Source organism: Amia ocellicauda, chromosome 3 (genome assembly GCF_036373705.1).
Source record: "Amia ocellicauda isolate fAmiCal2 chromosome 3, fAmiCal2.hap1, whole genome shotgun sequence".
NCBI lineage: Eukaryota > Metazoa > Chordata > Actinopteri > Amiiformes > Amiidae > Amia > Amia ocellicauda.
The window spans coordinates 25,989,361-26,005,676 of NC_089852.1; the positions used below are offsets into that span (position 1 = coordinate 25,989,361).

General features: G+C 42.8%; 1 protein-coding gene across 2 annotated transcripts in view; it reads left to right on the forward strand.

Annotated features, from left to right (window-relative positions):
- Positions 1-1,404: 1,404 nt before the first annotated feature.
- LOC136743783 (thyroid hormone receptor alpha) overlaps positions 1,405-16,316 on the forward strand; it is a 90,800-nt gene continuing 75,888 nt past the window's right edge. For both annotated transcript variants that reach the window (XM_066698702.1, XM_066698703.1), the window contains exon 1: positions 1,405-1,809. The gene's annotated coding sequence lies outside the window, so the exon portion shown is untranslated. The remainder of the gene's footprint in view (positions 1,810-16,316) is intronic.

The window sequence follows — 16,316 nt, forward strand, 5'->3', positions numbered from 1 at the left end:
GTTGGCTGTGGGCATAAAGAGAACTGGCCAGTTTGGACATTAAATCCAAGTCTGCGTTGCCCCCAGCCTGCTCCCCTCTGCCTGATGTTACTCCTGGCTTTTCATGCCAACTTCCCCATCTTTCACATTTAAAGAGGTGTCCAGAGAAGGCTGCCTGCCCCCACCCCCCCTCCGCCTCTTTAACATACACATCAGAAGGGGGTTGATGAAGACGAATGTATAATCAGAACTGCGTATGCAATCTTATTCCTATTCAGTTGCTGGTCTGTGAAGCAGCTCAACAATCCTCTATTATTCTTTGTTGCTTTGATCCTTTGCTCCCTGAGCCTAATTAACATTTATGGCAACAATGCAGCTATCTTCACCGAATAACAATAACACATGGGTTGGGGATTCTCAGTCACGATGAGGAGCAGTCACCTGGGGAGGCGTAGCCCTTTATCTGCTGGCTCAGACAGGAGGTGGAGACATCGCTGACACACGGTCTCACCAGTGTGCTAAAGCATATGCATGTACTTTTCTTTAATTTTAGTTTCACCCCATGTCAGCATCATTAGCTATATTGTAATCGTTAACTATTTTTAATGAATACAATAAATAAACAGATTCATAAATGTCTGCAACTCTAAATAAAGTTCAGTGAGTGATGGTGAAAGGTTTCATGGCCTACACAAGCATTGCACGCAGATGCAGGCAAACACCAGTGCTGGAGGGCTGGCTTCTGCAGGCCTCACAATTTTCTCGTAATAATCACCTGCTACATGAATTGCGAACGAGTAAGGGAATAGGCTAAAATGCATGAGTGTCTAAATCCTCTTATGTATGTATGTATTTATTTAAAACACACTTACCCAGGGTGACTTACAGTTTACACAAGGAACATTTTCAAAGCATTACAAAGTACAGTAATATAATCAGAAGAAAATACAGTCAGCACACATCCTGGAACAATGTACTAACAATTGCAGACATAAGAGTGACAGTTAAGTCTGTGTGTGGTAAAGGGTGGGGTAGGCATAGGAGACTTTACAGAGTAAATTATAAAAGTGCTAACAATGCTAAAGTACTGTAGCATAGTTTAATAAGAGCAAGTGTGCTGAACAGCCCAGATTAGGCTGCTGTATTACAAAAAATCCTGTAATCAAAGAAATATTGATGTAATATGTAATCAGTCCAATCCCGGAAGACTGGCGTTATTCCACCACTTGACTATGGGGACCCGTAGGAAAAACTAGCAGAAATGAAATGCCTTCAAAGGCTGAGAGATATCATTGGGCACTATATTAAGTATGACATCCGCCCAGTTCCTACACTGTATCATCTTCTCTATCTTCTCTATGCCTATCCTGCCATTGTCGTGTATCCACATAGCAGTAGCTGGATATTGGGAATTGCACAGTTCAACATTAGTCCTGCAGAGAGCAGTAGATGGTTTGAGTAAACTCTTCTTCAGCGAGCGGAGGGAGAGAGAGAGGGAGGGAGGGAGAGAGGGAGGAGCAATTTGAGCATTTCTGTTGATTTCATTTCCCTGTCGTGGCAGGCGAGGTACATAACTGGACCACATTTGTTTTTCAGCCACCACGAAAATTAAAACAACAAACAGACATTGCCTTCGTCTAACGAGAGCAGAGCAAGAACTGCATGAAAACAGTGCCGGGCAGCGGAGAGGATGAGCCGCGGAAGCGCCTCCTGCTCAGCGCACAACTACTGCCAGACTTGCGCTGAATAGGGAGCCCGAGTGGACTTTCTCCCCCCATTTCTATGTAAAACGAGGCATATTTCCAGCGGCCCGGGCATAGGAAGCGAACGGTGAGTCTCCCCGAAATACGCGAACTACAGCACTTGGAGAGAAAAGCTTGCGTTTTGCACTTGGGCGTTTTTAATGTGCCCTCGCCAACGCCAGTGTGCGTTACAGCTCCGTGGTTTTGACAGATCCGTACAGTAGGCTTGACTAGCAGTTCGGCCTCGGAGTCCGCCTGGGTAGATCACCTTTACACAGCATTTTCACTTTCTTTTTAACTTGCACCCTTCTCTCCTGCTCTCTTGTGTGCGGACGGGTGTTGCTGTTCTTACATGCCGTCTCAAGTTGCTGGTTTTCACGATCCCCCGGTTCGGAGAGTCGCTGTGCAATGTGTTAGAAAGGTGTTTCTGCAATGCCGGGCTTGTATGTCAGAGCCGATACTTTCACAAACCAGCGTCTTCCTCCGGAGTGTTTTTGCGGTGTGCTCAGAGGACCCGTTGCTTTTGAATGACACATGTCCTGTTCAGCTCTGGACAGCTCTGAGTTTGTGGACTGACATCGTTAAGGTCTCTGATAATCCGTGATTGCCCGGGACAAACTTTGGAAAGTGTTTCCATGATTATGATTATTAGCATATGTTATAAGTATTACCATAGTTTTATAAAAAAAAACTTCCCGCAACTGTCAACAATTACGATTACATGATACTACTACTACTACTACTACTACTACTAATAATAATAATAATTAAAGCAGTAGTCGTAATAGTAGTAATAAGGTATACATTATAAGCTACTAGTGAAAAATCATGGTTTAATTTACGTCGTTAGCGTATTTAATGTTGCTTCATATATTTGGCTTTTGTCGAATTCATCCGTCAGTGACGTTACAATGTGGGCTAGGTAGGGGGCAAACGCGGTTATTACCAGGTTATTACCCATGGCTGGGATTGATCCGACCTGCCACAATGCATCAGAGTGGATCCAGCGGTTGGAATGTGGATCCAGCTGCTGGAGTGCGGCCCCTGGGTGAGGTGCGACTCGCAGTGTCCGCGGACAAGGACAGGTGCTTTCTGTGGCTGGATTGTGACCAGACTAATGTTTTCAAAAGTCGAACAGCTATGTAACAGATATGTAACCAGTCCCTAAAGTATCGTTTGACAATGCAATGCAATGCATCGCTTCAGCCAGTAAGTGTATTTTCTGCATAGCTCTCAAAAACTGTGCAAATGAATAGGTACACTGTTTTCTTTGGCAGTACATGCTGGGATATTTGCGTCTTCCATTTATGAAGGTATAACGCTGCATACGGTGTGCTGTAGTTGGTTGATTCACATGAATTGAACCAATCGCAGAGTTTTTGTTTTTAATGTGAAATTAGAATGAATTGCTCTGTTGTTGTCTTTGTAGTTCAAATATTGAACGACTGCTACGGAAATATGTCAAGTAGTCAAGAATGAACCGAGATTATGCTTGGAGAATACAGAACCAGCATTATCTTTAGCTGAATTCATATCACATTTTTGTAAATGAAATCAGAAACCTGTAATGCCAAATTTGACAACTTTTCATCTGGAAAGTAGACATTTCAAAGTTAATCAAGTTATAAATATAGTTCTAAAAACAATGTATTCAACAGCCATGTCAACACCATGCAGTTAAAACCATTATTAATTCATTTAAGCTTCTCAGTTGTAAAGTAGTATTCATTTTCATGTATTTAATGTTATTTAAACTTTCAGTAAATAAAACCAGAACCCACAGTGGAAATAAAACCATAAACATCTACTAATCTTATCAGGGTTTTTTTTTTTTTAAATCTAGCATATTCTGAATACAAGCCATTATTATACTGTTTGGGTGTAAACAGAATAATCACCATATAATGTGAATCAATTTGGCAGTTTTACAGGGAGGTGTGTTTAATAAGGAGGCAGCGTAAGTGCTGAATGAATGAATGTGTTGCAGGAGGTGTTTTGGACAGTAGAGACTGAGCTCAGTGTCCTTAATAGACTTGTGGGAGGGGACTGTACTGCTTTTCACCATACTGTGCTGGACAACAACTGGGGCGTTTGTCTCAGTTTCTCCCAGTAAAACTCTACCAATGCCCCTACTAGCACAGTTTGGGAAAATGTGAGTGTAGAATAAACTCGGAGGACGTGCCTGTTTTCGCAGGGCATAAGTGACCTCGTCTGGACATTTCCTGCGGCTTGGTCCGTTCATTTCTGTGGTGGCTGGGCAGCTCTGCTAGATACAGAAAAATGTGAAAAAGAGTTCAGTTATATAACCAGGCTGTGCAGCTGATGTCCTGATCTCAATTCACAGTATTATGATGTCAGAAGCTGTGAGAACCGGCAGTGTAGTTAACCCTCTGTGTGCATTCCTGGACACACACTGTGCGCAACATGGACACCCTGCTCTGCCTGTGCATTAATGCAAGACTTTTCGTCTTAGCTTTTGTTTTCAAATTTATTTTAATGTAATTTATGACGCTTCTTTTATCAGATTGTCTTATTAATTATCTTAATTATTGTGCAGATGATCAAGCAGTGTAGAGTAGCGCATGTAGAGACACTAAAAGATTCAAAGTGGGAAGACTTATACACCTCTAATGCTGGTGATCTTGGTTTTATTTCAGTCATGATTATTTGTATCACAGTCTTTCAGTGTACATTGTACCTTGCAGTGTAGTTTTATCAACACCTTTCTCAGGTCAGGGATTTCTCACATCTTGCCTGTGTAGGTGATCTAATTAGGCAAATGATCAGCTACCAGTATATTACTACACAAGAAAGTAAATTGATAACAAAGCAAACACCTCCCTTCACATCTGAGATTTCACAGGAAATGACTGCCTGATCTTTCATTCAGGGGGTTTAGTTACAGCTGCCATTCTTCCACCTTCACAAGGTTATTAATTGTGAGTAGTTGCATTTAGGTGGCTCTGCTGTGCACTCTTTCTTGTGTGCGTCCCTGTCAGTGTGTGTTTTCTTCTGTGTTGCGCTGATTTATGCTTCTAATTGTGATTGGCACTCTCCCGCCATGTGGAGATGCTGAATCTTAAAAAGCTTTGTTAATTTATTAATGAATCTAACTATCGATTTTCTTTGTGGAGACATCTCTATCTCTCTTTAATTTCGGACTGTTTCTATGTGAATTGGTTGGTTCGTTAAATGAACAGTGATTTAGTATAGGCCAAAGTAAAAGACAAATATATAACCTATTGCTATTAAAATGTGAATGGGTAGAGTGTGTTGTTTGTGCCAAATTCAGTGTAAAGGATTGGGAGATATGGCCTGGTATTTGAACACCCGTGATTTACATCGTCAAGGATAGATCGACGTTAACACGTGTGTCATTCACAAGAAAGTGTCACAAGTTAGTCAGATTCTTTTGTTTTTGCTTTTAGTCTCTAATTTGCATATTTGGGGATCTTAATTTGAGCTTCGGTCTCGTTAAGAGCACTAAGCGGTGTGTCATTTTCTTTGCTGGGGCTCCCGGCTTTCTTGAAGCATGCTTTGTTGTCTAATGGGTCTTTGTCAGCCTTTTAGCAGGCCTTCTTTGGAAACTGTCAATTGAAACGGTTACTGGAGCTGTTGAGGTCTTCAAGGAAATGTTTCCCTCGGTCCAGTGTGAACTGTCATTAGTTCTTTTCTGGGTCTGAAGTGCCCTCACAAGCAGTGGTAAGGTGAGCCTGTAAATTGAATGTTGATTGAATTTCAGACCCGAGACCAAGTGCCAAGCAGCATTTTCCAGATGTGCTCCTTATTTAATATCCTTGCATATAAATAATACATGCCTCAAGTTTCTTTTGCACTTTCATTTGGTGTCATTATCCCCCACACACAGATATTCAGAATACCATGAGAGTGTATTGGAAGTGTATACATTTATGTGTACAACTATGTATCAGGTATGCCACCGTAGGAATGTTGTACAGATTCAGAGACCTGTAGGCTTGAATCTTTTAAAAGCATGTATTAGTTCATTTACCTTGTTAGAACTGGTTGTGCAGGTTGCCAAACTGTTTTCCCAGAATCTTCCTTAGAGCTCACAGATGTGAGGATAGTGCTTCATGGCGCTGTGCCCTCTCTCAAAAACAACAGCCCCTTGCTAACCCAGTAGGAATTGTAGAAAGGAAGAAATTGGAAGAGTTAGTTGTGTTTAAAATTGCATCTCTTGGATTCAGACATTTTTTGTTGGGCGTTTTTATTTATTTAATTATTTGATTCCGATCAGAGCACTTGATGTAAATGTTGCCAATTGTTACTCATGTGGAACACAGGCATTTGTGCCTGCAGTCATACGAGGGCCTTGATTGTAAGGAGACCACACTTTTTGCTTTAGAGAGGTCGTCCTGCTTGATTTTTGTGAACAGTTTTTATTTGATTTTATTATTCGGTGGAGACATTCCAGGGGTTTAGGGTTTGGCAGCATTTAAAGTCTCCACCACTTTGTCTCTCTTTGTTTTTAATTTTAAGACCAGTTACAGACGAGCATACTATTTTTAACAGCCAGTGCCTAAATTTAAGAGCCCAGCTAAGCCTGGCGTGTTGTTATTGTTGATCTTAAAATAGCAGCGCATGGTATTGCATCAGAAGAATTGGACTTGACCCGACTAAGAAACAGCGTTGTCTGGAAAATGAAAAGGACCTGGGGAGACAGTTAGTACGCTAATACCAGAATGAGTAGTGTAATCCAAAACATCTTATTTAACATTCAGTGACGTATCTCATCTTGCCTGTAAGTTAAAGGAGCTTTCCAAATGAGAGAAGTTTGAATTGAGTCCCAAATGTAGTAAGAGATAATACCACCCCTTTTGTAGAGTAAAATGTAATCTGTTTCTCTCAAACCATCAGAAACAGTGTAGCCTAAAAAAATATATCTGTCTTGAATGATTTATATTTTCCACAAATGTGTGAAGGTTCAGATGAGCCAGCTATTGCCTCCATGCAACAAGATGAGACATGCCTGTCGCTGTTGTTGTTTTGTATGTTTCTACAGTGATCCATGTATTGCTAGAGCGGGGTCCTGCTGTACATACCTGGATATACCTCTGTGTGAAACCCAGATTAACTCTCAGATAACGGCACTGCCCCCTTACTCTCCCTTCCCGTGCCCCTGTTACTTTACGCCAAGGGTCTGGTTTTGTGGAGATCTGACTGCAGGGTTGGAGGGCAGAGGGACTTCTGCTTGCAGCTGCACATCGTAGTAAGATCCCCAATTTGTTCTGCACAATTCTCACAGCAGAAGATAAGCACAGAGAGTCTGAGCGGGAAACGAGACTGTGCTGTTGCAACCCAGTCTTTGGCATGAAGCTGACATTCTCTGCATGTCAGTGCTATGACTGCAAACCAGCTTTATGAGATGCGCGCAGGGGCCCCACTTTGGCAAAACAGGAAACCCAACAGCATGATTTTTTTCTCTCTTTTTTTCTCTTTCTTTTCTTTTCAAACTTCCCTTAATTTGTCAACATGTGCTGATCTTTATCACTTAATGTTAAACTTTCTACTGGGAGTTTCATAATAGAGGCCTGGCACTGCATGCATTTAGGTTTATTGTAATAGTTCATGTGTTGTTGAAATTAGACCTATTTAGTTATTTAGTTATTTTTCAGAAATAAATAATGCAAACTCTGGTGAAGACAGTAGAATAGGAATGTTTGGTGGAACAGCTAATTAGGTCCCACTATGGTTTCTTAGAGAGAGATTTGTTGAAATGTAGATTGAAAAAGTAGAGCAGTGATTGCCTTTTAAGGCCATTTAATTAATTTCTGTCCGTCTCTCTCTTTTTTTTAGTTGAGTTGCAGATTACAGGAGTGAGAGGAAGAAAATTACCTGCAATTTGTTAGGTTAAGAACGGGAAATGATCTCTGACATTATCTAAACATGACTGTAATAGTTTGTGCTCATTCTTGTAACCTCATAAATTTAATCTGTGTAAATCTTCCAGGCTGTGGTGACAGAAATGCCCACAATAATGTCTGAAATGATTGTGTTTCCACTTTGGCTTGTTGTATCATGCCAGTAGTTTCATGTTCAAACTGTGCAAGATGTTACTACTGACTCCGATTCTGTAAAATGTTTGGCGGAGACAATGTTTACTGTGAGTACACTTGTACATTTGTGTTTAATATTTTTACTTTAATGTTTTTATTATTGTTATTTTGAGGGTATACGAGTTAAGTCCTAGAAGGCTGGGTTTCCATACGTTTTCTAGGTACAGTTCAATCACTAATGAAGACCTGAAATAATCAGGTGATTCTTATCCTAATAATGACTTCAGTTAAGTAATTCAATCTTTAGGTCTAACTTCAAACTGTAGCCCTCAAGAACTGCAATCGCCAATCCTGGAGTAATGGGCATACGTGTGATTTGGTTGTGCAGCGTGTTTCACAGCGGCTTGACTGTGGCTGAGGATCAACAAGTACAGAAGGAGGTTGCTTTTTGTGTAAGGGTAGACTTGGCACCAAAAAAACCCAAAACAATATGTATGTAATACATAGTATGTTTGTGTTTAAACAATAAATAAGGATGTCTCCAAAATGACTTAATAAAATATAGTTACTGTAATCACACATTTCTCTTTTTCAAATCAAGTCAATAGCTGTTTTTATAGCTCTTGGAGAACTTGGAGAACATCAGAGTGCTTGAATCAGAGTCAGGAAATGCCACCGACCAAACCGAAGGGCTGCGAGCATCACAGAGATGGAGCACGCCTGCCAGCTGTTGCTTCATCGAGTGTGGTCTAGCTTGCCTCTGCTTTCCTTCGTAAGAGTTTCTGCAGGTTTGCTCACGCGTGACCATGCGTGACCTCATTAGCACACCTGTGCCTCCTGGAACCCAGTCATCTCACTTAAGCACCATGTTAAATACATCCATGTGTGCTTCACCTTCTATGACTGATGCACTGCCTTCTGCAACACCTGCTGTTGGTGGCCAAGCGCAGTCCTGCACAAGTGGACGCTTCACTCTTTGGAGAAAGAGCCCTGCTTTTAGTGGCTCGCTCCTGACCTCATTGCATGCAGTGTTTACTCAGACGCAGGCCATGCTGTGGGCTCACTAATTCGCCGACACACACACACATGGAGTCTCAGCCACGTCTTCAGGCAGCCTGGGGCACATTCACTGAGCTGTTTCTGCGGACAGACGCCCTCGCCTAAATGGCAATTGCCAATTGCAAGTGTTTTGAAAACAAAAGGAAAAAATTGTTTTAATTGGTGTTCACACTCACAAGCTCTTGCACTCAGCCAGACTTGCTGACACGCAAACTGACATGGGAGGCTCACTCAGCGCTCTATGAGAAGGCGTTTTTCAGTGCATTCACTGGGATCTTCAGTAAAGTGATGAGGTTCTTGGATCAATATTGTATGCTGGTCTTGGGAATGCCCTCTGACCTCTCATTTTCTCATAACACACTGGCAAATCAAATTTGTATTGGCTTGACAGAACTGAATTGTTTTCTGTGGGAGAAGCCCGTTGAGCTTTTGCAGTGTTACCAAGTTACAGTGGGTTCTCAGGGCAGACTGCTGTACCGCCCTGAATGACACACAGTTTATCTGTGCTTTTTATCACAGTACTACAACCAAGCATCGTAACGGGTAGAGCTGGATCAGTATATGACAGCTGAAATAAATAATAATAATAATATATGCTGTCATCAGAGCACAGTTAGAGCAAGAGACTAATTTCACTAGAAAATGTAGTAATGATGTCAATTAGGAAATGTGCGGTGTGAGTGAGTTTGACTTCATAGTAGCTCTGCTGGACTGAGGACCAATCTGTGCAATACAGCACCAGTTATATAGTGCTTAATGAGGAGAGGACATGTAAATTCTGGTGACCTGGTTTGAGGTCTTATGGATTAAAGTAGTTTTAGCCATATCATTATTCATTGCGACGAGTCCATTAGCCAGATCCTAGTAGGATAAGCATCAGGGTCTGTCCAGGACAATGCATCCTGGGATTGGGATCAGCCAAGATCTCTTAAACAGGAGGATTTTGACCTCTTGGGATATTATACGCCTCAGCAGTAGGGTGAATTCTGTGCACTAATTCCCCTGTGAAAATACCACTGGGCTCTAAAATAAAGTTTAATTACCGAGATCTGTTTTGTTTTTGCTTGGGTACATATACAGTCACACAGAGTAGTGCATTTGGATGGTTATCTACTACTATGAAACTCATTTGCTGTGGAACCCTGTTAACGTATTTGCACTATCCTGTGTAGCTCTGTATATATCTCATTGATACATATCTAAAAATCAATACACACCTCATTCCATACTGCTATATCTAAAGAGTATTTCCCTTCCTAGTCTGGGTTCTCTAGTTCTGTATGTGGCAAGCAAAACATTTAACCCCCACCGCATAACCTCCCTCCCCGACCTGTGTCCTTCATATTCATTGACTGTAGCAAAAATATTTCTCTAACTTTGCTGATTTTTGTTCCTTGTGTTTTTTCTTAAAGGATTTTTTGTTGTTGTTCTTCTGCACAGTAAAAGCACCAAATGCAACAGCAGTGGAAATGCAAATCAGCTTATAGTAAGAAGCCTGGAATTACTTTCACACCAGTTTAAAGTATATGCTCCCTCCAGTCTTTATTTACCCCCGGAGACATGCATCCAAAAGTCCCAGGATGCTGGGCTGCTTCGGATTAAATATTTTTGTAGTTAGATGCCTCTTCAAACAAATTCATTACTAAAATGTTACGGAACGCACACTGAGCGAGTGTCAGTACATTTGAAAATGCTGTGATTCCAGCAACAGCAACAACAACAACAAAAATGTACAGTTATTTTTAGCAAACAAGCCACCAGCCACTTAAAAGCTTGGAACATCAACTAGCAAGTGAGAACTGTCTGAGGGATCCTGTTTTTTAAAAGTCTGCCTCTCCTCGTGCCTTCAGCATGTTTTCAGGGATGTAAATTCATCTGCTGGCACAGGAACACCAGGGGGACGAGGGGGTGGTGGGGGGAAATAAATAATTTAGAGAGCATACACCACTCTGTTTGTTTAGCTGTGGCAGCAGCAGTGTCAGTGATTCCACATCCTATTAAAAATAAAAAATGAATTGAGTCTGGTGTACGACTTGTTTAATGAAAAGGAACGTCAAGCATGCCAGCGCAGGAGGGCAGGTGCGGTCACGAAGATGCGTGCTGCCATCACGTTGATAGGAGTGGGATTTACCGATCACACGCACCTGACCGTATATATCATGGCATGGGCTTCAGCACATGCAAGAATAAAATGGGCGATTAGCCAGCTGCTGAGAAGCACAGTAAATTTTCCTCCTAAACTGAATTTATGTTAACAGTAAAAGAAAAATCTGCACACTCCTTCGGCTGGGTTCTTGGCGGGATGCGATTGTCAGTACTGGACTTCATAATACAGTGATGATAAATACAAAATCAGTGGCCGGCAGGCAGAAGAACAACGTACAACCTAACTAATGATGAAGTAACTGAAGTGTGAGTGTAAAATAGGTTTAGCTCTCCTTCTGGGTAGAGCAGTGTGTGTGGCGGTGTGTGGGTCGCTACACATTATGTAGGGCAGGGGAGCCCTGCTGTCCGAGCTGAGCAGTTCTCACATGCCCTGCCAGGCTGCCTGACCTGCTGCCCCCACAGTGCTGCTGGCATCTCCGGCAGGATGGCAGTCGGTTCCCAGGCTAGTCAGTCCCCTGAACTGGGAGCGCTACAGCACTTGCAGGCTTCAGAATTCCCCCCCCCCATCTCACCTTGGGCTAGTCCCTACCTCGCTGGCTGTACAGTGGGATGTCAGTAACAGACTGGGGAGTGCCACTGTGTATCCTGTTGATATTTGTCTAAATGTGTAAAACACTGAACAATGCGGTCCTCTCAGATCCATCAAACCCAGTAGAACATGTACTGGAGTAACGGGCCTTTACTGTTCCAGATCGAAGACAGACTACCACCTAGCACTTACATATTGTATACGGCAAACAATCTTTTTCAATTGATGGCTTTATTTTATGCCTGTGGATTTAGAATCCCTCCTTCACACACACTTACACACACCACACACCACACACACAGCTGAGTGGAAGCAGTTGGCAGTGCTGGGTACTGCAGGCCTGTGGAGGGCACAGGGATAGGCTGAGTGCCAACACAGCAGAAAAACAGCAGGCAGGAAGTCCAGAAACTGACTGTCAAAAGCAACAAATCTGCTCCCGACTTTTTACAGACTTTTACAGTTGCTTCTGCTGAATTGATGAAGGGCAGCAATGCACAATCCTATATCTTCATCAGCTTGCTATTCCTGTGCTGCAGTAAGAAAACACAAGGCATATCGCAATGGTTTACCCCTGCTGCCCGGCTCCAGGGGCAGAGAGGGCGAGCGGCACTCGTCTGAGTGAAAAGTGCCTATGATACTGTGGCCTTCACTCCAGTTCATCAGTATGCATCTTTGTTGTGGCATCTCTGTTATGCATATCAAGGTGCGGGTTCAGTGCAGAACGGTGCTGATAACCCAATGTCTGCAGTGGTGTAGACATGCAGAGAGAGGAGTTGGTGACAGAATTACGTTATGGTAAAAAAATAGTCTGTTTACAGTGTTGGTGAGTGTGGAGGAGTATCAAGGTGTGGGGGCAATATAGAGGCAATGGGTGCAGGTTTAAGTGATCTTACCCTATATTGAATCCTGACACATCATTGCAGTGGTAGGCTTTATTCCACTATAATTAGCACTCTCTGGTTTGTCTGTTCCTGGCCTTAATGATGTGTCTCATTTGTCTTGTCTCATTTAAGACAACATGTCTTATTTTAATTGTTTATTTCATTGAGCTTTTGGCACATGTACGATGACTGTGTGTGTTTGTGCGTTTGTGTATATAACTTGGTCACATGTGCGTGCACGTGTAAGTGAGTACAGCTCAGCAGCTAATGATGCAGTTGAACCGTTAACAGCCTCTCGTTTAAACCAATGTCCTCAACTCGGCACTAGGCCCTGGTTCCGTCATCCTGTTTTGAAGTGGATGGGCACCTCATTGGGAAAGCAGTACTGAATCAGTGAAGGAGGTGCCAGAGCCAGCCAGAGGGGTCTAATAGGCTTTAGAAGGGCTCCTATGGCAAGACTGTGATACACTGCCGAAATCCTCATTTAAAGCAGCTTTCTTTGTCTCCCCAACTTCCCCCTTAGCTCACCCTTACCTCCTTGCACCCACGTCATACAGACTGCTCCCCTTCACTCAACCAGGCTAAAACATGCAAAATAATACCTACAATTAAACAATTACGGTCACATGCAGTTAACCACATATACTCCTACAAAACAGACGTATACTCCCCATTCACATTTACACAAGAATAACACACTCCCCCAGTCCCCCTCTCACTGACACATGCAGCCTACACACAGACATTCCCACTTCCATTGGCACACTGGCAGTATGTGTCTGGAGCGAGCTTAAAAGCAGGCCAAACTTGGGGGGGGGTGGTGGAGTCACTTGTACAGTGGGACAGCACGTGCAAAACTGTGCAGCAGCAAGCAGTCTGCCCATTTCAGTCGGGGGGGGGACAGCTTAAATGTTGAATATTTTAAGAATGGCCCCCGCCAGTCCCTGTGGTGCTTTGCTCCCCTGTGCCCTTCTGGTGTGTGTGCTGTCTGTCCTCAGGTGTTGGTGGTTTTTGTGTGCTGTGCAGTTTCTCCCTGTGTCACGCTGTTCCTGTAAACAGTGCTGTCGACAACATATCAGGCCAGAGGACAGAGCTGTCACACAGTGAAGGGCAACACTGCGTCTTTCAGCGCCAGTCAGGCAAGTCAATCTCAGCCAGCCAAGAGCCACGTGTCACCTGACCAAGGGGATACAGGAATAATAACAGCATGATGGGGCGCTTTTCCTTTCTGTGTTTTTTTTTTCTCTCCCCCCCCGCCCCCCGTCCTCTGCCTCCAGACTGCAGTCTCCCTACACTTGTACACAATGAGTTATGTAACAGGCCTAGCACAAGTGGGTCAAGCGCTTAATGAATGTGCCAAATTCCAACAACAAAAGGGAAATCGCACAACCCACAGGCCGAGACCCTCTTGAAAGAGAAACCGAAAATGCAGAGAGAAGTGTCATAAGCCTGCTTTGCTGAGAACTGCCGTGTCCCCGCCAGAAGACGATCCCGCTGACAACAAGGCTGCGGAACATGTTTAAACCTGCTATGTAAGTCGCACAGCAAATGCGAACAAATGGACACAGCTACACCCTCGGTGGTGCTGAGGTTTCTGTAGTGGGTAGAGAGGCCTGCCTGTTTTGCATTACACTAATCTGAAACATTGTCAGCTTTAGAGAGCGATGCGTGAATTCATTCACCCAATTCAGAAATCAAGGGGAGTGTTGGAATTAACCCTCTGAACCCTGGCCTACTTCCTCCTTTGTTTCTGATGCTACAGATCTGTGCCTAGAACTGTAACATTCAATCTGAGAATAGGATTAGCATAGGTATCAGAGAGTGGGATACACAACAGGGATATATCCCCACGTGTAAATAATTAATGGAGGACACTAACAATTATAGCAAGAAACAGTGTAGCACATAGTAAGTTCCTATATTTTAATTAGTCAATTGTTTTTTTTTTTTGGGGGGGGGGGAATTTACTGAGGTAAAGAGGGGAAAATTAACTGTAATTCCCATTTGAAGAAAATGACAGCAATTTGCAGCGTCTACTGTTCTATTAATTTTTATATGGGCACTGGCAATTTTGAGCTTTCTGCAAATCATGAATTTTGCAGCGATCAGGCTAGTGTGTTCTCATTATTTGGGAGAAATGCAGAGTAATTGCTTTCAACTGGCTAATTTCTCTAAGGGGCCTAGCGAGTCACATATTCCGAATTTGTGTAGCTCATTGTTTCTTGACAGTACTCTTCCCTCATTACTTGGTCCCTTGTGTTGCAGGTGTGTGTATGTGTGTGTGGGGGGTAATTCCACTCGAACAGGAGCTTTCTCCACTTTGTCAGTGAAAGGGTTAAGTCAGCCATCTGGATCTGGGAGACTGGGCCCCTGACCTGCCCTCTCGCTTGACTGTTTTTGTTTGTTTGTATTTTCTGGATTGTAGCTTTTATTGGAAATACTGGATAAATAATGGAAGCAAGATTAGGATTGTAATGCCCTCTGCTGCCCTTGTCAAGACACAGGCCTACACAGATTGGGGCTGCTTTGCTACGAGACTCCCAGGCAACAGCACAGGTGGTCCTATGGGGTTGCTAGGCACCTTGGGTGGACTACTGTGCTTCTCACACCATAAATCAGGTGTGCTCAGAGGTTTACACACTCTCTGCAAAGTAACAAATTGCAAAAGCGGGATTCTGATAAGCTGCTTCTGTTCAGGTGGTTCGAAGTGTGTACGGGTATTTTTGCTTAATGCTATGCATATGCATTTAATATAATGATACAACTGAAGACTTGACTAATGAGTGACTAATGACAAATGCGTTCTAATGTACAGTATCTGGTGTCAGCATGTGAGCACATTAAATAACGGCATCAAACTGACCTGTTTAACATGATGACATGATATATTGATACATTCCAGCCCAGCGTGCAACCTCTCAAAAGACTTCCCATTCTGCAAATTAGAACCGTGCCCCAAGTTTACTGTGATTTCTCTGTGTTTTTTAGGTCATCGGTGTAAAATATGCTGATATGATAAAATCTCCATTTGAATGCCAACTCAGTTCTGCAGGAGACTGCTGCAACACAATAAATTAGGTCATGACTTCTCCAGTGTGTTCTGAAGAATGCCACATATATTTAGCTCAGAAATTAATTTAGTTAGTTATCACACTGGAATTGGGCAGTAATCCTGTCTGGCATTTGCCCGCATGCCCCACAAAGTGTATTATAAATGTTACAGTGACAAACCGAAAATGGATTCCTTGCGCCAGAGTCCATACTGTGTGTGCCACTCAGTCTGTGCAGCAGATTTAGTAGATACTCTGTCATGTCTGAAGAGGGAAATCAAATATAAGATCTGTGGTGACAGTATCTCTGAATGACTGTCATGTAACTTGTAAGGTACATGCATTGTGAAACCTGCCTATATTGGGCAATGCACAGACAGGTAAATGCAGCTTGCTGTTTGGCAAATCCGACATAGGTTATTATAAACATGCACACCCACTGTGGTTTCCAGCCCAGAGAGCACTCCTACTGCACTTGTTAACTCTTGTTAACAGTTGTGAAGAGCTTTTGGGAGCCTACAGTGATCAGGATAGACCAGTGTTTCTGCAACCTGCCCCCGAAGGCTTACGAGTCCAGGTTTGTGATCTAATTAGCATTTGATTATACATTTGGAATATTTTAATCTGCATTGCAGTACAATGAACATGTCCTCATTGAAAGGTAAGGTGTTGTATTTTGGGGTAGGCTCACTATGCCCAGTGCTAGTTGATGGCACTATATTAGACTAGATTAGGCATCTATATATAGGCCAGGTTTCCATTGTGTTAGAGGGTGAATGTGGAAGTCAGATATTAATGTATCTGGATCAATCACTTTTCCATAGAACTAAATCTGTATCCCAGCACTAATGTATCGAGTTCATCAAGTTCTGATTTGAAATGTCTGTTAAGGT